General features: G+C 43.5%; 2 long non-coding RNA genes across 2 annotated transcripts; one reads left to right on the top strand and one right to left on the bottom strand.

Annotated features, from left to right (window-relative positions):
* Nucleotides 1-1173: 1173 nt before the first annotated feature.
* Nucleotides 1174-24693, bottom strand: LOC105733262 (uncharacterized). Its single transcript, XR_001111224.2, has 3 exons — nucleotides 24588-24693; nucleotides 3248-3374; nucleotides 1174-2314 (listed from the first exon to the last, which is right to left on the bottom strand). It is a non-coding gene; the product is annotated as an uncharacterized LOC105733262 (long non-coding RNA).
* On the top strand, nucleotides 20223-23679 carry LOC135271949 (uncharacterized). The gene is made up of 3 exons (XR_010340075.1): nucleotides 20223-20552; nucleotides 21209-21407; nucleotides 23385-23679. It is a non-coding gene; the product is annotated as an uncharacterized LOC135271949 (long non-coding RNA).
* Nucleotides 24694-25759: the final 1066 nt, after the last annotated feature.

Here is a 25759-nt window from a genome sequence, read left to right as displayed (position 1 = left end):
TAACTAGGAGGAAGTTGTCAGTGAAAGAAAGAGAAAAAGTCTGTATGGTAGACATAGTTTTGAATAGCAAGTTGAAGCAATTGGGAGCCATCATTGTCATTTGGGACAGCCTCAAGCTCCCTCAATTAGCTGTGTAGTTTGGGATAATTTACTCAACCTCTCTGTTCCTTAGTTTCCACATTAGCAAAATGTGGAGATGATAGCCCCTACCTGATTGGGATTCTGTGAGGATTGAGAAAATACACACAGACAGCTTAGAACACTACCTCAGTTCTTCATACATCTGAGTTGGCAAGTGTGAGAAGTAACCTCCTCCAAGTCCTGGGCTGTGGATGGGATGCCACTTTTTGGCACCTCCCCCGGAATTTAAGGAGACAAAGACATTTGTGAAAACCAAGTGTCTGACACCTTGCCAACACTTATAAAGTCAAGAGCAGTGCTGGCATGTTTTCGAGCCTGAGATAAGCTGATGAGGTCACCGTGTGGGAATCATAGTGAGTCCAAGTCCATGAGGCTTAGAAGCAGGCTGTGCATCAAGGATCTGAGCCTCATGGGCCGGGGGCTCCAGGAACAGCTCTCCCAGATTCACACTGAGAAGTCCTGCATCCAGGGAGGAGGTTCTATGGCCACATGGCACCATGTGTCAATCTCCCAGGTCTGTGGGGACTCCAGGCCAGCTGGGGAAGCCTTGGGTCAAAGTGAAGTTTCGCACACAGGAAGCCATCTGCCCTGAGGAGTGAGTGACTGCTGGACTGGTCCTTCTGTTTTACACACGGCTGACACCAGGTGATCTGTGAATCTGGGGTCACATGTTCCCTGAATCCTGGAGCCATCCTGTGAATGGAATGGGCCAAGGTTCAAAGACCATCTGCAGAGAGGACCTCCCCGTGGGCCCCAGGAGCCCTGTGTTCTGTGGCAGGCATGACCTCATTTCAACAGTGTGCAAACAGTCTAGGAAGTTATGTGACTTTCCATCCCCATGATGGGGAGGACCTGTTGACAAAACTGTTTCTCCTCTCATCTGTGCTCTCTTTGTTGGTTGATGTTGAAGGGCAGAGTGACGATTTGGTGCCCCTCCCTCATTCCAAAGATCCCCTGCAAGGAGAGGAGAGGAGAGGAAATAGCAGGCTGCTGTAACAAAACTATCAGAGACTGGGAGGCTTAGACAGCAAACATTTATTTTTCACTGTTCTGGAGATTGGAAAGTCCAAGGCAAAGACACCAGCAGTTTGGTGTCTGTTGAGGATCTGCTCCCTGATTCATAGCTGGCGCCTTCTCGCTGTGTCCCCACATGGTGGAAGATGTGACCAAGTCCCCTGGGGTCCCTTTTATAAGGGCACTAATCTCATTCATGAGGACTCTTCTCTCTTGATCTAATCATTTCCCAATGGCCCCACCACCAAATACCATCACTTTGGGCATTAGGATTTTAACATCTGAAGTCGGAGGATACAAACATTGGGTACAGACCACATGCTGACACCATTGACCATGATGCAGTCGTACTCAGTGCCTCTCAGGTATCACCTGCACACACCTGGCTGAGAAGAGAACAATTAGAAAGGTAACACCAGGAACCCTCCTGGTGATGGAACTGCTCTGTACCTCGACTGTGGAGTCGCATGACTGGACACGTGATAAAACTGCATGGAACCACACACACACACAAACACACACACACGAATGAGTGTGAAACTGGTGAAATCTGAATAAAGTCGCTGATTGGATCAATGTTAATTTCTGGTTATGAAAACTATTCTTATGTAAGATGTTACTGCTGCGGGAAACTGGAGAATCTCTGTATTATTTCTTACTATTGCATGTGAACCTACAACTCTCTAAAAATATTTTTTAATTGAAAAACATTAATTCTTGGACTGTGAAGTGCATGTAATTTAAGCTACTTTAAGAAACAGACAGCTGAAGCCCAGGAGGGGCTCCACTGTCTTTGCTGCTGTCCGCTCCTGGCACCTGTGGCCAAGGTGAGTGCCCAGGGGAGCATTTCAATAGGGTAAGCCCCGGGGAGAGACTGAGCCAGGACTTGCTGATGCTGATCTTCAAGGAGAACTGAGGAATGAGTCAGGGCTGGGAGTGAGTCTGCAGGGGGTGCCCTCTGGAGGTCCAGGAGTACCCATGTGGGCGCTGTCTCTCAGCTGGGCAGTGAGACTGGGCTCCAGTCCCATGGAAGGAGAAGAGGGGGACAGTGCCACGTCCTTCAGTCCAGCTGGTGACCAGTTCTTTGAACCTTCTGATGAAGAGTGGCTCCGATCTCAGCATGCACTGCTTCTCAGGATGGCGAAAGGAAGATTCAAAGCTAGAATGAGGGAATGTTATACTAACTATAAACAACCAAAACATATGTTGTAAAAAAAAGTGTTTTTTTATTGATGCATTTTTTTCTATTGCAAATTCCAAAATAATAAAATTTTGATTTTTCCTATTTTGAGGCAAGAATGTACTCTATCTTCTTAACCCTTAATTAGTGTTTTATCCGAACACTGTAATTTAATCCCATGGTCAGATGTGTTTGGGAGGTGCTGACTAGGTGCTGGGAGGCGTTTGGGAGATGCGGACTAGCTCAGCAGCTCCTGCAGGAGAGGCCCTCACCGTCTTCCAGCTCTACTTCCATCCCTCTCTTGCTCCAAGTTCTCTGTCACTCAAGACTGCCCGTTCCTCCCGAGGTCTCAGCTCTGTCTGTAGTTTGTTGCTTGTGTGGAGCTGTGACTGCTGCCACAAGGCTGGGCTGGGCCCGTGGATGCCATGTCACGCCTTAGTTTTTCTCACAGCTCAGTCTCGGGAGCGCGAGAGAGACATGATTGACTGGAAAATCATGGGGCTCTCTGGCCTGAGGTTCAGAAATCTTTCAGTTGTGCTTATGGATGCACGGCTTCCCCTCGTGGAGGTTGTTACTGTTGTCAGTGGTTTTTTTTTTTTTTGTGTGTGTGTGTGTTGCACCTGCGTGCACACATACATTCTGATTTGTTTGAGAGTTTAATACTTGAAGCTGGAATCAGCAAGATCAGACACCATTTCTCTTTCTGGAGAGTTAGCCAGGCTTGATTCCTTCCCGGAACAACATTCTTTCTCCCTTGGTCCAGGTAATACTTCTCAGATTGTGTTCCTAGTTGATGTGAAGCGTAAACACGATGCAAGGAAAAGGGGACTCCTGGCTTCAGTGTATTCTTCAAGAATTACTGGCATAACCATCACCAATTAAAAATAAAAAAGGTTTCCCAGATATTCTTACCTGGTCATATTACAAGACAGCCATTGAAAACTGCCCCGAGGCCAACAATGTAAGAAAAAGCAACCAATCTAAGAAGCAAAAAGTATCACGTACTGGAATCCCAGGTTACATGATGACGTGGAGAAGCCTGCAACACACACAAACCAGGAGTTCTTAGGGGGAAAAGGGCCTGTTGAGGGGCATTCAGTTGCAGTCTAGGTTGATCAAATTTAAACATCTGATATGATACAGAAATGTGATTTTCTAGGCCTTGATATTTGCTACAAGCGAGTATTTCTGCATAACTTGGATCATGTTTTCCTCTTGGTGACCTTACCAGTCTGTTCACTGCGAACATTGCCTACCATGTCCACCTATCATGGAGAAGACCTGAAATTCCTTGGTGAGGACCGTAGAATCACAGGTCAGGAGACAAGTCTTAGCAAACAAGTTTGTCAACCTTCCAGTAGACATAGTACAGGGAATTTTAAAACTTCTTTTTGGTCCTCTAAGACTTTGGTCCAGACTTTGGCTTTGAGTTTAAGACTTAAGAGGGGCTACCCTGGAAAATTAAGGAATCTCAATTTAGGAAGTTGTCACAAGGGATGCCCATCTACAACCGTTCTCCCCCGAGGTCAACACTGGTGAGGACAAGCACAGACAGGAAGGGTTGAATCACCAGGAGCAGAGCCAGACAGCATATTCTGTCTAAAATTTACCAACGTGGGAAGAGCCTGAAAGGTGGATTCAATCCAGATTCCCAGGGAAATCAGATCCTAACACCAGGTCAAGGGGAGGAACTGGGAGGCATAAGCAGGATGCCAAAGCCAAGAGAAAACTTCGTGGATCTGGGACAGCAGTGAGGAGGCTCCCAGTGAAAATTTAAGGCAGCATTGCATATGTTGATAGTAGAGTACACAGCATTTGGGTGGGTCAGGTTGACTGAAAGGTGTCAGTTAAGAATAACAAGCTTTGAAAGCTTAGTCTAGGTTTTGTGGGTTTTTTTGTTTATTTTAGGTTTGTTTGTTCTTTCATAAACATTTATATTTGCGATGAGGAAGACATTGTGCTGGGCTCTGGGGAAATAATGGCAAATAAAGCATAGGACCTGATGGGAGGAAATTATAATTTAGTAGTGAAGATTGATAATGGAAACATAATTGCAATGTGATGTTTTAAGTTTGATTATTAATAGAAAGTTCTAGGTGCAATTGAAGTATCTAGGAAGGGCAGTCTTGGAATAAAGACAGGAAAGGTTTAGCAGAGGAGACAGTGTGTCAGCTAAAGTATAAATAGAGAATTAGAAGAAGATGGTCAGGTGGATCACTGGGGAGCACATTCTAAGAAAATGGTCAGCATGTATTCTGAAGCTTTCTCAACTGGCCCCTCAGCTGATTCTCCGGACTCCTGGACACGGTCCACTCTGCTGTGCACATGCAGAAGGCAGGTGAAGTTCCTGCTCCCTGGGCCACTCTGGCTCTCCCTCCCCTCCTCATGTGAGCTGGATGCTTGTCAGCAGTCAGTCTTCATTTTCCTCATATCATTATAACCCTTATACTTGTTATCAAAGTTATTTAAATTAAGTAAATTTCTTCAAATTGAAGACATATGGGTACAAACGAGTTGTCATTCCTGTGCAAATTATTTTTTATTTTATAGCTATTTTATTTATTGATTTTATTATTTTTCCATAAGTTATTGGGGTACAGGTGGTGTTTGGTTACAAGAGTAAGTTCTTTAGTGGTGATTTGTGAGATTGTGGTGCACCCACCACCCAAGCAGTATATACTGCACCCTATTTGTAGTCTTTTATCCCTCACCCCCCCACTCTTACCCCCAAGTCCCCAAAGTCCATTGTATCATTCTTTGCCTTTGTGTCCTCATAGCTTAGCTCCCACATATCCGTGAGAACATGTGATACTTGGTTTTCCATTCCTGAGTTACTTCACTGAGAATAATAGTCTCCAGTCTCATTCAGGTCACTGCAAATGCTGTTAATTCATTCCTTTTTATGGCTGAGTAGTAGTATTCACATATATGTATGTGAATATATACACACACACTCAACACAGTTTCTTTATCCACTCATTGATTGATGGGCATTTGGGTTGGTTCCAAGATTTTGCAACTGTGAATTGTGCCACTATAAACATGCATGTGCAAGTATCGTTTATGTAGAATGACTTCTTTCCTCTGGGTAGATATCCAGAAGAAATCCATGTGAAAATTAAATTGCAAGTTGTGGAAAGACTTGTTGAACATAGTCATTAAAAAATAATGCTACCAAATTCAGTGTTTTCAAGTAGCTGTAACCTATTGGGCAACTAAAATGGGAAACAGCCACTAACACTCTACAATCAGAAAGCTTGGCAATAGTTTGAAAGTTCTGAGTCTGTTTTAAAGTAGCTAACAATGGAACGTATAGAGGATGCAGCTTAGACATGCGTTATGCAAGGAAGACATCATGGGACTCCTACTGGACCCACACCTCAGAAGAGGCTTTGGCTTTATGTCACAAGATTAGTAACCAAATATTCATGTATATATTTTAAAGTAAAATAAAATATTTATCATACCCAGATATTATTTTTGTGGTACTTTGCTTAATCGATTTTTTGATTAACAAACCAAACCAACCACAGATCCCAAATCTACTGGATTGGAGGACTCCTTGCACACCAAAGTCTGGCTTTAAGAGCGTAAGAGAGAAAACCAAGTTGTTAAGTGTGAGTAAACTCAGAATTGAGTTCATGTGCTGGACAGCTGGGAGGATGCCAGTGTGTGTGCTGATGCTGGGGAGACAGAGCTCCGTGGGAAGTTAGTGCAGAGTGAGACTCTGAGTTGTGTCAGCAGTGTCAAGATTTCAGAGCAGGGCAAGAGATGAAATGGGCTGCCAAACAAGGTCCCCAGACACTCTAGTACCCATGCATGGAACTCTGTCCACATTGTCCTGGGGACTGAGGGGGCCTGGACAACGTCATCTGAGAAAGCCTCCTCACTCAGCATTTTCCACATGCAGCAGTATTTTGGAGACTGCATGTGAACTGCGTGCCCAGCCATGCAGTACCGTGGGCTGTTTCTACTTCTGGGCAGTCTTGTGCTGACAGGGGATTATGAGCAATGTCTTCTCTTCTACGTATGCATAATGCTTCACATTGTCCCAAGCATTGCCATTATATCACCTTAAAATGAGGTGGTGCAGAGTGAGATTCTGAGTTGTGTTAGCAGTGTCAAGATTTCTTACCATTCAGGACATAGGCATAGGCAAAGACTTCATGACTCAAACACTGAAAGCAATAGCAACAAAAGCCAAAATTGACAAATGGGATCTAATTAAACAAGAGCTTCTGCTCAGCAAAAGAAACTATCATGAGAATGAACAGGCAACCTACAGAATGGGAGAAAATTTTTGCAATCTATCCATCTGACAAAGGGCTAATATCTAGAATCTACAAAGAGCTTAAACAAATTTACAAGAAAAAAAACCCATCTAAAAGTGGGTGAAAGATATGAACAGACACTTATCAAATGAAGACATTTATGCATCCAACAAACATATGAAAAAAGCTCATCATTACTGGCCATTAAAGAAATGCAAATCAAAACCACAATGAGATACCATCTCACTCCAGTTAGAATGGTGATCATTAAAAAGTCTGGAAACAACAGATGCTGGCAAGGATGCGGAGAAATAGGAATACTTTTACACTGTTGGTGGGAGTGTAAATTAGTTCAATCATTGTGGAAGACAGTGTGGTGATTCCTCAAGGATCTAGAACAAGAAATACCATTTGGCCTAGCAATCTTATTACTGGGTATATACCCAAAGGATTATAAATCATTCTACTATAAAGACACATGCACACATATGTTTATTGTTTAAACATATTTGCTATTATTTGCAATAGCAAACACTTGAAACCAACCCAAGTGCCCAAATGATAGACTGGATAAATAAAATGTGGCACGTGTATACCATGGAATACTATGCAGCCATAAAAAATGCGTTCATGCCCTTTGCATGAATATGGATGAAGCTGGAAGCCATCAGCCTCAGCAAACCAACACAGGAAGAGAAAACCAAATACTGCATGTTCTCGCTCATAAGTGGGCATCGAACAATGAGAACTCATGGACACAGGGAGGGGAACGTCACACACTGGGGCCTGTCAGTGGTTGGAGGGCAAGAGGAGAGACAGCATTAGGTCAAATACCTAATGCATGTGGGGCTTAAAACCTAGATGACAAGTAGATAGGTGCAGCAAACCACCATGGCACATGTGTACCTATGTAACAAACCTGCACATTCAGTGCACATATCACAGAACTTAAAGTAAAACCAAATAAAAACAAACAAACAAATAAACAACAAAAAAGTTCTTCTCCTTTTTGCTCATATTCAAGTTTGAGAGGCAAGACCTACAATCATCTACAATCATGAGCATGGGTTTAGGGTTAGGTGTGGGTTCAAGACCTGCTCCTACCACTTGGCAACTTTCTCTTGTTGAAAATTACTTAAGTTCAGTTACCTCTATTTTCTCACACTCACAGCAGGGACAGTAATGTGCACTTAGTAGTGCCATGAAGTGGGCTGGGTTAGCTCTGTGCTGGGGATTCTCACCAGTTATTGAGCACTCTGTACCTGAACTCTTCTAAGAACTGTGTTTATTATTCAGGAATTGTAGCATCAAAATAATAGGGTGCCATCCTCATTTTACAGATCTGGAAGCCAAGGCTTATGCTAGTAAATAACTCGATTGAGGGTGCAAGCCAGTAAGTGAGAAAAGCCAAGATTCAAAGTTAGTGCTCTTATGAATGGGACCTCTGCCTTACATGAAAGACAAGCTCCCATGCACTCATTTGACCCTGGTTTCACTTTCCTGAAGATGTTCCCCTCTCTGTGGACCTCTGCTTGCCTCCATCATTCTCATCTTACAAGGGACAACCAGGACCCCAGTCCCTTTTACTGTGAGCAGAGAGTGGTTTCTGTGACTACCCCATGCAGGCATGGTACAAGTATACTAAGGCAATGTAGCAGCCATACAGAGTGTATGGTTAAAGAACATAACTAACACACACATATGCAACCAAGCTCACTGCTTTAGTAACTCTGTGATGTCCATGGCTACAGGCTGTGCTTCCCTAGTGCCAGGTTCCTAGTGTCTCCTATCTGTTATGCAGGTTTAGTTTCTCAGTAGCTATTGAACCTAACAAGTGTGAGCAGAACCACATGAAGCAGCTGAGTCTCCCCACATTCATCTGGCAAGTGCTGACTATACACCCCAACAGTCTGAATCCCTGGCTAGGTGGTCTTCAGAGAAGTAAGTCTTAGAGTCAGAAAATGGCTGTTCACTTCTGAGTCTGAGGCACTGTGGGTACCCGGGCTCATTTAAAATCTACCATCACCCTGTGAAATAGACCTCATGACCACCCCCAAAATGTTATAAGTGAGAAAACAGAACCCCAGGGTGAATAGGCAATTTTCCTAGACAGAGCCAGGATTCAAACTCAAGCCTGAAACATGAATAACTACATCCATCAACTCCCTCCTTTTCCCCACCTCCACGTGACTTTTAGGAGACAACTTCACTTCACTCGGTGGAATCATTGTGGCTTCCAGGACAGCTGGCGTGTTCGACTTACTGGCACAGAACCGCCCAGCGCTCTGTGATTGCCAGATCTAACCTCCCTCATCAATCCCTCAGACAAGCCTTATGCCCATCAGGTATCTACTCATTACTCACCATCTTCTCCCCTGCTTGCTCTGGTCCATGACAGCCTTCCCAACTCTGACATCAGCAGTGCCATTTCACCTTCCTGGGATGCTCCCCTTCCAGGTTTCCATATTCCACATGGCTGTCTTCAAGAGTCTTTCCTAACATTCTCCAGAAAATCATCCTCCACCCCAGATACTCTACATTAAAATATTTCATTGTCTTAAAAGCTTTTCTCACTCTCAGAAGTTATTATTTTTATTTGTTTGATTGCTTATTATCTGTCTCTTTGTCCTAGTTTTTAAAAGTAAATTATTCTAGGGCAAGATTTTTTACATGTCCTGTTTCTTCCACATCCAGGTATCTGGAATAGTTCCTGGCATGCAATGTTTGTTGACTAATTGGATAAATGAATGGATAGATGAATGGATGGCTTCAAGGGTAAGTGCATCCTGGGTTCCAAATGATTGCTTTGTCAAGAGTTCTTAATTAAAATGTGAATTATTAATAATTGCAGTATAAAGTCATATAGAGTTTTAAAAAATTATTTCCTAGAGTTAGGTACAGTTTTAAGTGGTTTATAGCTTTACAGACATAAACAGGTATTCAGTCATAATAGCTATCCATCTATCTATTATCTATCACTCTCTCTCTCTCTATATATATGTATATAGTATGTATTGCTCTACAATTTTCTATTTAGAATAATACACTTTTAAACATTTTTTTCTGGGGGGCCTGGTAAGATGGCCAAATAGGAAAAGTTCCTGTCTGCAGTTCCCAGCGAGATCAATGCAGAAGGCAGATGATTTATGCATTTCCAACTGAGGTACCCAGTTCATCTCATTGGAACTCGTTAGACAATGGCTGCAGCACACGGAGGGCAAGCAGAAGCAGGGTGGGGCATTGCATCACCTGGGAAGTGCAAGGGGTCAGGGAACTCCCTCCCCTAGCCAAGGGAAGCCGTGAGGGACTGTTCCATGAAGAATGGTGCACTCTGGCCCAGATACTACTGTTTTTCCATGGTCTTTGCAACCCACAGACCAGGAGATTCCTTCAGCTGCCTACACTGCCAGGGCCCTGGGTTTCAACCACAAAACTGGGCAGCCATTTGGGCAGACACCAAGCTAGCTGCAGAGGTTTTTTTCATACCCCCATGGCACCTGGAATGCTGGTGAGAAGAACCTTTGTCTCCCCTGGAAAGGGGGCTGAAGCCAGGGAGCCAAGTGGTCTAGCTCAGCAGATCTCACCCTCATGGAGCCCAGCAAGCTAAGATCCACTGGCTTGAAATTCTTGCTGCCAGAACAACAGTTTGAAGTCAACCTGGGACACTCAAGCTTGGTAGGGGAAGGGGCATCCACCATTACTGAGGCTTGAGTAGGCTATTTTCCCCTCACAGTGTAAACAAAGCCACTAGGAAGTCCAAACTGTATGGAGCCCACTGCAGCTTGGTAAAGCTGCAGTAGCCAGACTGCTTCTCTAGATTCCTCCTCTCTAGGTGGGATATCTCTGAAAGAAAGGCAGCAGACCCAGTCAGGGGCTTATAAATAAAATTCCCATCTCCCTGGGACAGAGCACCTGGGAGAAGGAATAGCTGGGGGTGTAGCTTCAGCAGACTTAAATGTTCCTGCCTGCTGGCTCTGAAGAGAGCAGCAGGTATTTCAACACAGCACTCAAGCTCTGCTAAAGGATAGACTGCATTCCCAGGTGCGTCCCTGACCCCCATGCCTCCTGACTGGGTGATGCCTCTCAACAGATACCTCATATAGGAGAACTCCAGCTGGCATCTGGCAGATTCCCTTCTGGGATGCAGCTTCCAGAGGAAGGAACAGGCAGCAATCTTTTCTGTTCTGCAGCCTCCACTGGTGATACCCAGGCAAACAGGGTCTGGAGTGAACCTCCAGCAAACTCCAGTAGTCCTGCAGCTGAGGGGCCTGACTGTTAGAAGGAAAACTAACAAACAGAAAGAAATAGCATCAACAGCAACATCAATGAAAAGGACGTCCACACAAAAACCCCATCCATGTGTCACCAGCACCAAAGACCAAAGGCAGATAAACCCATGAAGATGAGGAAAAAACAGGGAGAAAAGGCTGAAAATTCCAAAAACCAGAATGCCTATTCTCCTCCAAAGTATAACAAGTCCTCGCCAAGAAGGGAACAAAACTGGATGGAGAATGAGTTTCATGAATTGACAGAAGAAGGCTTCAGAAGGTGGGTAATAACAAACTTCTCCGCGCTAAAGGATCATGCTCCAACCCAATGCAAGGAGGCTAAGAACCTTGAAAAAAGGTTAGAGGAATTGCTAACTAGAATAACCAGTTTAGGGAAGAACATAAATGACCTTATGGAGCTGAAAAACACAGCATGAGAACTTACTGAAGCATACACAAGTATCAATAGCAGAATTAATCAAGTGAAAGAAAGGATATCAGAGATCGAAGATCAACTTAATGAAATAAAGCATAAAGACAAGTTTAGAGAAAAAAGAATGAAAAGTAACAAATAAAGCCTCCAAGAAACACAGGACTATGTGAAAAGACCAAATCTACATTTGATTGGTATACCTGAAAGTGACAAAGAGAATGAAACAAAGTTGGAAAATACTCTTCAGGATATTATCCAGGAGAACTTCCCCAACCTAGCAAGACAGGCCAACATTCAAATTCAGGAAATACAGAGAACACCACAAACATACTCCTCAAAAAGAGCGACTCCAAGACACATAATCATCAGATTCACCAAGGTTGAAATGAACAAAATAATGTTAAGGGCAGCCAGAGAGAAAGATCAGGTTACCCACAAAGGGAAGCCCGTCAGACTAACAGTGGGTCTCTCGACATAAACTTACAAGCCAGAAGAGAGTGGGGGCCAATATTCAACATTCTTAAAGAAAAGAATTTTCAAACCAGAATTTAAATCCAGCCAAACTAAGCCTCATAAGTGAAGGAGACATAAATTCTTTTACAGACAAGCAAATGCTGAGAGATTTTGTCACCACCAGACCTGCCTTACAAGATCTTCTGAAAGAAGCACTAAATATGGAAAGGAAAAATTGGTACCAGCCACTCCAAAAACATACAAAATTGTAAAAACCATCGATATTATGAAGAAACTGCATCAACTAATGGGAATAATAACCAGCTAGCATCATGATGACAGGATAAAATTCACACATAACAATATTAACCTTAAATGTAAACTGGCTAAATGCCGCAATTAAAAGACACAGACTGGCAAATAGAGTCAAGACCCATCAATGTGCTGTAGTCAGGAGACCCATCCCACATGCAAAGACACACATAGGCTCAAAATAAAGGGATGGAGGATTATTCACCAAGCATATGGAGAGAAAAAAGCAAAAAAAAAAAAACCCAACAGTTGCGATCCTAGTCTCTGATAAAACAGACTTTAAACCAACAAAACCAACAAAGATCAAAAAAGACAAAGAAGGGGATTGCATAATGGTAAAGAGATCAATGCAACAAAAAGAGCTAACTATCCTAAATATATACATGCACCTAATACAGGAGCACCCAGATTCATAAAGCAAAGCAAATTCTTAGAGACCTACAGAAGGACTTAGGCTCCACCCAATAATAGTGGGGGACTTCCACACCCCACTGTCAATATTACACAGGTCAACAAGACAGAAAATTAACAAGTATATTCAGGATTTTAACTCAGCTATGGACCAAATGAACTTAATAGACATCTACAGAACTCTACACCCCAAATCAACAGAATATACATTCTTCTCAGTGCCACATCACACTTATTCTAAAATTGACCATATAATTGGAAGTAAAACACTCTTTAGCAAATGCAAAAGAATAGAAATCATAACCAACAGTCTCTCAGACCACAGTGCAATCAAATTGGAACCTAGGATTAAGAAACTCACTTAAAACCACACAACTACATGAAAACTGAACCATCTGCTCATGAACGACTACTGGGTAAGTAATGAAATGAAGGCAGAAATAAAAATGTTCTTTGGAACCAATGAGAACAAAGACATAACATACCAAAACCTCTGGGACACAGCTAAAACAGTGTTTAGAGGGAAATTTACAGCACTAAATGCCCACAGGAGAAAGTAGGAAAGATCTAAAATCAACATTCCAACATCACAAATAAAAGTACTAGAGAAGCAAGAGCAAATGAATTCAAATCTAGCAGAAGACAAGAAATAACTAAGATCAGAGCAGAACTGAAGGAGATACAGACACAAAAAAACCTTCAAAAAATCAATGAATCCATGAGCTGGTTTTTTGAAAACGTTAACAAAATAGATAGCCTGCTAGCCAGACTAATACAGAAGAAAAGAGAGAAGAATCAAATAGACACAATAAAAAATGATAAAAGGGAGATCAACACTGATCCCACAGAAATACAAACTACCATCAGAGAATAATAACACCTCTATGCAAATACACTAGAAAATCTAGAAGAAATGGATAAATTTCTGGACACGTATACCCTCCCAACACTAAACCAAGAAGAAGTCAAATTTCTGAATAGACAAATAATAAGTTCTGAAATTGAGGCAACAATTAATAGCCTACCAAAAAAAGATCCTAGGAACAGTTGGAGTCACAGCCAAATTCTACCAGAGGTACAAAGAGGAGCTGTTACCATTCTTTCTGAAACTATTCCAAACAATAGAAAAAGAAGGACTCCTCCATAACTCATTTTATGAGGCCAGCATCATCCTGGTACCAAAAGCTGGCAGAGACACAACAACAACAACAAAAATTTAGGCTAATATCCCTGATGAACATTGATGCAAAAATCCTCAATAAAATTCTGGCAAACTGAATTCAGCAGCACATCAAAAAGCTTATCTACCACGATCAAGTCGACTTTATTCCTAGGATGCAAGGCTGCTTCAACATACACAAATTGATAAATGTAATCCATCACATAAACAGAACCAATGACAAAAATCACATGATTATCTCAATAGTTGCAGAAAAGGCCTTTGAGAAAATTCAACACCACTTCATGCTAAAAACTCTCAATAAACTAGGTATTCATGGAATGTATCTCAAAATAATAAGAGCTATTTATGACAAACCCACAGCCAATATCATACTGAGTGGGTAAAAGCTGGAAGCATTCCCTTTGAAAAACCAGCACAAGACAAGAACGCCCTCTCTCACCACTCCTATTCAACATAGTATTGGAAGTTCTGGCCAGGGCCATCAGGTAAGAGAAAGAAATAAAGGACATTCAAACAGGAAGAGAGGAAGTCAAATTGTCTCTGTTTGCAGATGACATGATTGTATATTTAGAAAACCCCATCGTCTCAGCCCAAAATCTCCTTAGGCTGATAAGCAACTTCAGCAAAGTCTCACGATACAAAATCAATGTGCAAAAATCACAAGCATTCCTATACACCAATAATAGACAAACAGAGATCCAAATCATAAGTGAACTCTCAAAAAAAGAGAATAAACTACAATTACAAGGGATGTGAAAGACCTCTTCAAGGAGAACTGCAAACCACTGCTCAAAGAAATCAGAGAAGACACAAACTAATGCAAAAATATTCCATGCTCATAGATAGGAATAATCAATATAGTGAAAATGGCTATACTGCCCAAAGTAATTAATAGATTCAGTGCTATCCCCATCAAGCTACCATTGACTTTCTTCACAGAATTAGAAAAAAACTACTTTAAATTTCACATGGAACCAAAAAAAGAGCCAATATAGCCAAGACAATCTTAAGCAAAAAGATCACAGATGGAGGCATCATGCTATCTTAAACTGTACTACAATGCTATAGTAACCAAAACAGCATGGTACCAGTACCAAAACAGATATATAGACCAATGGAACAGAACAGAGGCCTCAAAAATAACACCACACATCTACAACCATCTGATCTTAAACACACCTGACAAAAAAAGCAATGGGAAAAGGATTCCCTAATTAATAAATGGTATTGGGAAAACTGGCTAGCCATATGCAGAAAACTGAAGCTGGACCCCTTCCTTACACCTTGTTCAAAAATTAGCTTAAGATGGATGAAAGACTTAAATGTAAGTCTTAAAACCATAAAAACCCTAGAAGAAAAGCCAGGCAATACCGTTCAGAATATAGTCTTTGGCAAAGGCTTCATGACTAAAACACCAAAAGCAATTGCAACAAAAGCCAAAATGGCAACAAAAGCCAGAAAGACAAATGGGATCTAATGAAACTAAAGAGCTTCTGCAGAGCGAAAGAAATGATCATCAGAGTGAAGAGGAAATCTACTGAATGGGAGACAATTTTTTGCCATCTATCCATCTGACAAAAGACTAATAGAATCTACAAGAAACTTAAACAAATTTACGAGAAAAAAACAAACAACCCCATCAAAAAGTGGGTGAAGGATATGAACAGACACTTTTCAAAAGATGACATTTATGTGGCCAAGAAACATATGAAAAAAAGTTCATCACTGGTCATTAGAGAAATGCAAATCAAAACCACACTGAGATATCATCTCATGCCAGTTAGAATGGTAGTCATTAAAAAGTCAGGAAGCAGCAGGTGATGAAGAGGATGTGGAGAAATAGGAACGCTGTTACACTGTTGGTAGGAGTGTAAATTAGTTCATGGAAGACAGTGTGGTGATTCCTCAAGGATCTAGAACCAGAAATATCATTTGACCCAACAGTCCCATTACTGGGTACCTATCCAAAGGATTATAAATCATTCTACTATAAAGACACATGCACATGTATGTTTATTGCAGCACTGTTCACAATAACAAAGAGTTGGAACCAACCCAAATGCCCATCAATGATAGACTGGATAAAGAAAATGTGGCACATATATACCATGAAATACTATGCAGCCATAACCCAAAAAAGTCCTTTTCAGGGACATGGATGAAGCTGGAAACCATCATTCTCAGTAAACTAACACAAGAACAGAAAACCAAATAATGCAGGCTCTCACTCATAAGTGGGAGTTGAACGATGAGAACACATGGACAGGGAGGGGAACATCACACACTGGGGTGTGTTGGAAAGTTGGGGTCTAGGGGAGGGATAGCATTAGGTGAAATACCTAATGTAGATATGGGTTGATGGGTGCAGTAAACCCCCATAGCATGTGTATACCTATGTAACAAACCTGCACATTCTGCACATGTATCCCAGAAGTAAAGTACAATTTAAAAAAATGTATTTAAAAAAATTTTATGGGCACATAATAGGTGTGTATATTTATTGGGTACATGAGATACTTTATTACAGGCATGCCATGTGTAATAAGCACAGAAATGATAAACTTTTAAATAAAACATAGGTATACAATTCATAAGAAAATTCAGAATTACATAGACTTATAAAATAGTCATGAACCCCAAACTTAGAAGACTACAAACAAACAAAACCCCCCACAGACTAAGTACCATTTAAACCATGATGTGTCAGTGGGCCCAGCCTGAAAGTCCCAGGAAGCCCCGGTCTGGTTATTCTTCAAGTAGCAGCTTGACTGTGAGCTATTCAAGGCCTTGTGAACAACTTGTGTTTTTCCACAGTGGAACCTGCACTTCAATAGTCTAAGAATTCCTGCAATGTAGCTGACGCAATGCAAAATAAAGAAAGAAAAGCTCAAAATAAATCTGGTCAGCTGAGAATAGCAATGATCCAATGACTGTATAGCTTTTAGTTCTCAGTGATGTCATTGCAAGTGTGAATTTGGTGCTGTGATAACTTATCAAGAATGAGAAGAAGAACCTTGAGGACATCATGCTGAGTGAAATTAGCCAGCCACACCAAAACGACAAATACTGTATGAGTCCACTTACATGAGGCATCAAAGTAGTCAAATCCATAGAGACAGAAAGCAGGGTTGCCAGGGGCCGGAGGGAAGGGGAATGAGGTGCTATCACTGAATGGGCATGGAGTTTGTTTTTCAAGGTGAAGACAGTTTTGAAGACTGCACAACAATGTGAATGTACTTAATGCTGAGAACTGTACACCTAAAAGTAACACGGCAAATTTTATGTTATATATTTTTTACCACAATTAAAACTTTTAAAAAATTAAACATTTAAGAAATGAGTGGAGAAGTAAACATTCTCCCCATGTTATCCTTTCCTGTCTTTCCACTTTACCATAGTTAGGATGACCGTACAATCTCAGTTTGCTTACAACAGTCCTGGTTATTCCTGTTATCCTCAGGCATTTTTCCATAAGTCACCTTCACTCTTAAAAGTGTTGTAGGTAATAATCATTATGCTCACCATGTCCAATACTCCTTTGGCGGGAGAGGAAGGCCAGAGAACTTAGAGCTGGAAAGCACGGTGTGCATACTGCTAGCATCTTTAGTCATTCATTATATGCTCATTAACTCATTCACAAAGAACCTCTGTGCACCTCCTGCCTGTGATCATACTGTGCCCTACATGGGTGTTAAGTCTCCCAGCTAGACTTTGGTTCCTCAAGAGTAGGGCTTACACCTAATTCATCTAGTAGCCACAGATCCCAGCCCAATGCCTGGTGCACGTCAGGTTCCCAACAGATTTCTGCTGAATTGCAAAATATCCTGGTTCCAGATGTAAGACAGACGATAGTGCAGAAAGGTCTTACTTCTGTGCCCTCTGGGAGTAGCCCAGAAGAGTCTCCCTGTCTGGATAGACAATTCCCAATGGGAGAACAGGGGGGCCTCAGCTCGAGGCCCCTCACACTTTACCCACTTCTGCAAGACTTGTTAGAGTCTTTCCTGATGGTGCTTTTGTTTATTTATTTACTTAATCAACTGAGAAGCATCTCCATTAGTCTTGACATAGATGCTCGTGGTATGCTAATAAATGCATAGTAAATCTTGCACGTGTTCCCCTGGTGTAAATTATCCATTCCTAAAGCAGAGCTTGAAAGTCTGCTGCAATGGCCCAGAAAATTGGGCTAATTATTTCAATTTGGTGGCAGGCTCATGAATCTGGTCTTGGTTTCCTTTTTCAAAGGCAATGCCGTCCTCTAGGTGAGTTTCAAGCACTTCCTCAAATGCCATGCACGTGATTCCAAGTGTGGGATTGAGTTACACTCTGCTTGAGTGCTGTTTGTCTGTTCTCTGATCTCTAATGACCTATGTTCATTTAGGGACTCGGGGATGGCATCTCTATCTTCCAAGTTGCTTAAGATCTCTGAATCCAGGAAAGAATAGAGCTTACCATGCTCCTGACCTCTGCCTATTCCTCTTTCTCCTCCTCCTCAGAGCACTGGATCTGGGAGCCTGAGATCCCAGAGCAGCGAGAGGAGGCCTGGAGAGGCGTGCTAAGTAAATGTTAATGAACCCGCAGGTTCAGACTGGAATGTCTTTTAGGGATTTCAGACTTGTTTTGATAAATTAAGCTCAACATCTGGATGGCATTTGGATTAAGAACCATCGAGAGCTGCCCACTTACCCTGTGATCTGTCTCGCCAGTGCACATCACTTTTATTAGTCTTTTCAAAACAACTTTGGCTCTGTTTATCTTTAGGGTACTTTTTTCTATTTCTCTAATTTCTGTTCTCATATTATTTTCTTCCTTCTAAAAATGTTCCTACTTTTTAATATGGATCTTAGCTGATAAATTTAAAACTTTCTGTGGCATAATTTTTCTGTTTCCCAGTGTGTGTTGAGGGCAATCAGATGAAGACTTAAAGGGAAGATGATTAGTTCTGGTCTCAAGGGGCTCTGTTTTAGGAAGGACATAAAACAGTACATGTGAAATGTTAAGTTACCCATAGACAGACTCTAAGATTTCAGAGGTGTGTTGAATGGGGAAAGCTCCAAGGAGAAGGTATAGGAATAAAGTCAGCCCTCACCAGGTGGCTGGATCTCCATGGACTCAGAGGAGCAGAAGACTCAAAGCCAGCAAGGAGCACATTTGGAAGCCCACCATGACCTGGGCAGAGACCCTCCCAAGGCAAGGGCACTGTGAGGCAAAGGTCCAGGGTGAGGATCCAGGGGAGGCCAGCACCCAGGAGTTTGTCTGTGTGGAGTGAAGCATCCTGGAAGCATCTGAGCAGAAACGTGGGAACAGTGAGGCCAGAGAAGGGTCGTTTAGAGAACGGTGGTTTAGGAAACAGTGGTTTAGAGAAGGGTGGTTTAGAGGACAATGGTTTAGGGAATGGCGGTTTAGAGAATGATGGTTTGGCAGGGAACACTGGAAGCATGGAGAGAGTGTGATGAAGGGGTGGGTGGGCAAGACCTTGCGTCAAGTGACACAGGGAGAACATGTCCATTCAGGTGACTTTCCACGTGAGCTTCTGGGTGTGGGAGGCACAGGATACGGGCACAATTCATTTGTGGAGTGCCTCCTAGGTCAGGCCCAGACAGGTCCATTTAGCAAAGAATATCTCCATGACTTCAGCTGGGGAGGCAGATGCAAGGCCTTGCTGGAGCCACAGCAACTGGGACCGAGCCAAGGCCACTTGCTGGGCTTCCCAGGAGCCAAAGTGTGTGATTGTTATTTGTTATACCATATCCCAACTCCTTTCAGGGCTGTCAACTGGCATAATGGCAAGGACAAGGGAGAGTAGTTGGGGCTGATATGTGTGGTCCCAAACATTCATATGAGCTGGCTGGATGTTCTCCACCCAGGCACGCTCTGTCATGGCAAGACCCTCAAGCAGGTGGGCACAGTCCCCAGGAAAGCAGATGGAAGAGCAGGTTCCAAGGGCCACTACCACTGCTCTCAGCTGTCCTTCTTTCCAGGAAAAATGCCAGTCCATGAGGGAAGCATGGGCAGTGACCTTGCCACGTGCTCCCATGGCACTGAGTGCCTGGTCACTCCCGCTGGCCTCCTCTAACAGAAACAGGCTTAACCCTGAGCAGGAGCTTCCTAGTCAGCACCTCCCCACTTGTGCCAGGGCAGGAGCATGCTATCCGAGGAGAGAACGAACTCTCTTGCAACGAAGGGGTGGCTTCTCCAGGCTCCAGTCCCTGAGGAGGATGAGGAAGTCTTGCTTTGGGTGAGTCTACAATTCCACCTGGCCAGTGCCCCTCATGTCCACACAGCTGACCTTGGGCAGACTGGACTAGGGGCTCCCACTTCCCAGCCTGGACTCCTCTGGGAGGACTCCAGTCCTAAGGAAATGATAGATCTTTCCAGAGTTTTGAATGGTCAGGAGACTCATCCACAGGGGAGGCACCCACCTGGCTCCACCCCAGTTCTGGCCCAGGCATGTGGACCTTTGTCACAGGGATTCTCTCCTAGGGCACCAGCTCTGCTTAAGAGGGACTACATTGTCACTGGGTCTCTTTAGCCTTCAAGACTATCTTTTAAATGAAACTGTCATGCTTTCTCCTAGGCAGTGCCTTGGCTTTAAGATGTTGTTGAAGGTTTTCTTGACTTGGAAAGCTGAGGCGTCTTTAAGTCAACACATTCCACCTCATATATTCTATGTTCACCAAATCTTTACCACCGGCCAGTTTTGACTGTTGCAGATTTATCTTGCCTTAGAAATGAAAATTGCTTAGTCCCTGTGGCAAACATTACTGATGATAGAACTTCAGGTCCTTGGCCAGCAAGTAACACACCTGCTGGCCCACAGGGTCAGAACATGGCCTTCGAGGCAACCTGCACAGCCTGGAAGAATCTCCAACCCGGCAGGAGCGTCCAGGTGGGTCCCTAGAACTTGAGCTCCTGGAGACTTTTTCTGACAGCCCAAAGTAAATTGCCCCTGCATATGATCACTTTCAGTCACTTCTTATTCCTTTCAGAGCCCTGAGCATGTTCTAAAATGACTTTATTTGCCCACTAGCGTTTTGTCTCTCTCTCTCTCTCTCTCTCTCTCTCTCTCCCCGCCACCTTCTCTCTCTCTGCTGGAAGTTCATCTGCTCGATTTTCCCTCTGTCTCCCCAGTGCTGATTATGTAGCATGCCTGGCATAGAAGGTGCTTGGTAAATGCTTAAGGAAATGAATCAACATGGTTCACCCCAGTGTCTCCTTCTGTCACTCATGAGCCAGGGTTTGATTTTTCAACAGAGCATACACATTCTTGAGACTTAGTATGATGGGGTGGAACGGTGGACCCAGTCTACAGTCAGCTTCATGTGTATTCAGACACCGCTCATTAGCACCATGACTGCAACTTTGACATCTGAAAAGTGGGAATCCCTCACTCACAATAAAGAATAGAATAAAGCATATCAAGTGCCCCACCCAAAACAGATGGTCGATGAATAATCGTTACTATTATTGTACCTGATGATCTCACAGGGGTTTTTGTCTATTGTTTTGTATTGTCTTGTTCTATTTATCCAATTTGTCTAAAAGGAAAGTGACCCTGGCCACTCAGGAAGTCAGGGCTGATGATCTCAGGGATACCAGAAGGGAAGGGAGAACAAGGGCCTGAGTCCCCAAAGCCTCTAAAAGGAATGACTGCCTGCCTTCAGAGACCCTGCCTGAGACTGAAGGAAGACCATGGATGCATCCAGTTCCCAGGGGCTGAGTTCTTCAGATCATACATAAAGCAGTAAGTGTGAATCTCACAGAGCTTCTTACCAATGCTTTCAGTCCTACTCCAATTACATAATTCAAAGTTTCTCACTGAGAGCCTGCTAGTCGGAACTCAGGAGAAAGGATGCAGGAAAAGGGAATTGGGTCCTCATAGCTGCTTAACAAGATTCACAGCTGCGGTAAAGGCTACTCGTGCCCTCAGCCTTTGGGAAGCACTCCCTCCCCTTGACTCTGAAGTTCCATATTCTCCTGGACATCGTCACGTTTCTCTGGGGGTCCCTCTCGGTTTTTTCATGGGTGCACTTTTCTTTACCCAGCTGATCATCACAGTCATGCATCACTTAATGGTGGGGACACGTGAGAAATGAGAAATGTGTCATAGATGATTTTGTTGTTGTGAAAATATCATAGAGTGACTTAAACAATCTTAGATGGTAGGGCTACTACACACTCAGGCTATATGGCATAGACTATAGCTCCCAGGCTGCAAACCTGTACAGCATAGGACAACACTGAACACTGCAGGCAATTGTAACACAATGGCATCTGTGTATCTAAACAGCTAAATGTAGAAAAGATACAGTAAAAACACAGTGTCACAATCTTACTGGATCACAATTGTATATTTGGTCCATCACTGACTGAAATGTCTTTATAAGATTCATGACTGTTGCATTAACAACTGCTTTCTTACTGATTTCTTTGTCCCCGGGCAATTGTCACATGAACACAGCTCTGTCTGTTTCCCCAGGATTATGGATGTGCCCATTGCTCAGCCAGCCTCTCAATCCATCCACCTGTGCAGCCCCTCCACCTGGCGGTTCCAAGCATCTCAAACTCGACAAGTCCCATGCCCCAAGTTACTCCCATCCTCCTCTGGGTTTCCCTCTCCAGGTTCCTTGGCTTAATGCACAGCTTCTCTGCCCTCAAGGTACCAAGACAGCAACCCAGGGACCAGTACTGGTTCTTCCATCCCCCACACTCATACAAAGCCACCAGGTCTGGTTGATTTAACCACCGTCTGCCACTATTTTCCATCCTTTCCCCATTCAGGCCCCTGTCTCTTCTGTTCTGAGGGCTGAACAGCCTCCATCTCATCTTCCAGCTGCAAGTGGGGCCCCTCCCATTCATTCTTCAAGCAGCAGACAGCAGGGCACTATCTTTCCAAATGGAAAGCAAATGGATCACATCAACGCCCCCCCACCCCCCGGCACTAGAGTCCAGCATTAGAAGTTCAGTAGAGTCAGGATTAGATCACATCAACCCTTCTCTGGCACTAGAGTCTAACATTAGAAGTTCGGTAGAGTCAGGAAAGTGCCTCTCCTGGGATGGGTAGGGCAGGACTGAGGGGAAGAAGGGAGCCTTCTGCACATCTGGAAATGCCCCAAGTCCTGATCTGGTGACAGTTACCTTGGTGTATAAACAGGTAGACACACATCAAGGTGTGAACTTTACATCTGTGCACTTTGCTACATGTGAATGATATGTCAAAAAATACAAATAAGACATTTATAAATGTATACAACCTGTGAAAAAAGAAATAAATAAAAGAAGCCTGTTAGGGACCCCTAATCTCTTTAAGGATGAAAACCAAGCATATTAACACAGCCTGTGTTTAGGGTGACATTCACCCAGCTTGGCTGGCAGGGTCCCAGCTTATGCCTGAGGTCATGGTATAATTTTCAACAAGCCCAGTCCAATGATCAACTACATGGCAGCTTCCCTCCTGCCTCCAGGCCTCACTCCTGCTGTTCCCTCTGTCTAGAATGCTCTCTGTTCACCTTTCACTCATTCCTTGGATTCCAGGTGAAACATCACTGACTCTGCACATCTGCCCTTTACTTACTCCCACACCAGGAGGGTCCCTCCAGATGCCCCAGGAGCACCCTGTCTCTTTCCTTCACTTTTCCAAGTCAGCTGGAGACTCGGGGTGGTGATGTGACCACCCCTTTGGTTTCAACATGTATCGAAATGCACTTATCTTCTCTTTCAGGATACAAGGAGCCTAAACCTCCCACCATATAGATGAGGGGACTGAACGATATTAAGGGGCCCCTCCAAGACTGCCTGGCCAATGACTGCCAGAACCAGGACCAGTACCCATGAGAATCCCGATTCAGGGTTCAGACTTCCCAGGTTATTCTGATGACTACACTATTTGACGGGGCTTTGGGGAAATGATTCCAAATTTAATTTCCAATTCCTTGGGACTGGGTCTGATAATTCAGAAAGTGCAAAAGATCTAATTTAATGTCATTAGCTTTTCAAGGACTTTCCAAGGACTCTCTTGGAAGTTTACTTTCTCAAAAAAAAAAAAAAAAAAATCCTGTATGAATGAAAATCTTATTAGCCGAGTGTTCTGGGCACTAAGCCTTCCTTTCTTCAGTATAGGCTAGAAGTTAAAGGTATTCTGTCTGATAATAACTGGGCATTTGTCCAAAATTGATGCATCACCACCGGCTGATGAAACCTCCCTTTCCCAAACAGTGGTGTTCTGTGTAGATACAGGCCTCAAGAGCAAACACAGATGGGTCTGGGGTTGTGGGGGTCACACCATCCTGCCTGGTGCAGTTGCAGCCCTGTCACTCCTGGATGTGTGACCTGGGGGAAGTTGTCAACCTTCTCTAGGCATGAGGTCCTCATCTGAAAAATGGAGAACTAATAGTGATTAACTTAAAGGATCGTTTTCATGATTGAATAAGATAATTCATGCAAAATTGTTGGCATGCAGTGGGCACTCAGTAGATACTAGTTCTCTTCTCCCCCTCCTCCATCTCTGCCACCTTCTTCTCTTCCTCCCTTTCTCCCTGCTTCCCACTCCCCATGCCTCCTTCTCTTTCCTCTTGTTTATCTCCTTCCTTTTTCCATCTCCTTCTCTCATCATCCTTCTTCCTCCTTCTTTTTCTTCCCACCTCCTCCTCCGTCTTCTTATTGATAGCCTTAATAATAGACCCACATCTTCTGAGAATCAGTTTACTTTCTATCAGCCATAGAAAAGCCACAGTGCATGGACCAAGAAGTAGTGGGCTACGAGATGGGTTGCTTTTTAGGTTAACTCATTCATTTCATTCCGTCTGAGCCACCTGGTTCAAAATGTTCTTAACTGCTTCTTCAGTTTTTTATACCTTTCTAAGACATCAGAACTAGAACTAAAGTATCTAGGTGTGCTCCATCCAGAAAAGAAAAGATTACTCACCTGCCCTGGAGCCATGCTGGGCTTCCTGCAGAGGAGCCCCAAATAGAATGCTCTGAGGTCATGAGATCACTTACTGACAAATGGAACCCATGGAAAACCTATGTGCTAAAACGAATTATGTCAAAACAACAAGTCGAGGGCAAGGTTGCCAAGGTCAGGCTGTGCTAGCAAACCTGGACCTACACCACAGGGGAAAGTTCAAACGCGGTTTCTCTGGCAAATATTTGCCCAATGTTTGCTATTACCTCAGCTCTTTTTTTTTTTTTCCTCAGTTCTTGCTTTATTTATCTAAAGGTCACGTCGCTTTCAAGTTCCCATCTGACTGGCAGCTGGAGGCCCTGGCGACCACACAGCTGGACAGATGTTAGGAATCTGGGCCGAGATGCATGAGCTACACTGCTGAAACAGATTCCCTAGGGCCGTGGTCTGGGAGAGAAGCAGGTAAACCTCTTTTGGGACTCCATCCTCTTCTCCTCAGGCCCTGGTGACTAGCCCTGCAAACGGGCTGCATTTGCCGTCTCCCCATAAAGATTGTGGTATTGACCACTGTTGGACAGCAGATTCCTAGGTCGAGTTTACTGAGAAGTGGGTGGAATTTTCTGAGCCAGCATAAACATCAGAACAACATTTTGTAATATTGCTAGCTAGAACGAGAACATAGCCCTGACCCCATTCACTGTGCACTTTAATCCTGTGTACCTATTGACATTAGGTCTGAGGAGAGGCCACCCACAGCCTCCAGCACTATAACAAATCCTCTGAGCAGTGCCAAAGGTCTTGTCCAGTGAAGGTGAGGTCTTCACAACAGTTAACTTTTCATAGAGTAGTCTTGTTTTTTGAGATAGAGTTTCGCTCTGTTGCCCAGGCTGGAGAGCAGGAGCGTGATTTCCACTCACTGCAACCTCCACCTCCCTGGTTTAAGTGATTCTCCTGCCTCAGCCTCTCAAGGAGCAGGAATTACAGGTGCCCGCCACCATGCCCACCTAATTTTTTATTTTTAGTAGAGATGGGGTTTCGGCATGCTAGCCAGTCTGTTCTTGAACTCCTGACCTCAAGTGATCTGCCCTCCTCGGCCTCCCAAAGTACTGGGATTACAGGTGTGAGCCACTGTAGCCGGCCTCACAGAGCAGTCATTCTAAGGAATACAGGAGGCATGATGGGAGGTAGGGAGA

This window comes from Aotus nancymaae, unplaced genomic scaffold, assembly GCF_030222135.1.
Source record: "Aotus nancymaae isolate 86718 unplaced genomic scaffold, 86718_ANA_hifiasm-v0.15.2.pri h1tg000099l, whole genome shotgun sequence".
Taxonomy (NCBI): Eukaryota; Metazoa; Chordata; class Mammalia; order Primates; family Aotidae; genus Aotus; species Aotus nancymaae.
The sequence above is the reverse complement of the archived record's forward strand: the minus strand, read 5'-3'. Positions and strand labels throughout refer to the sequence as shown.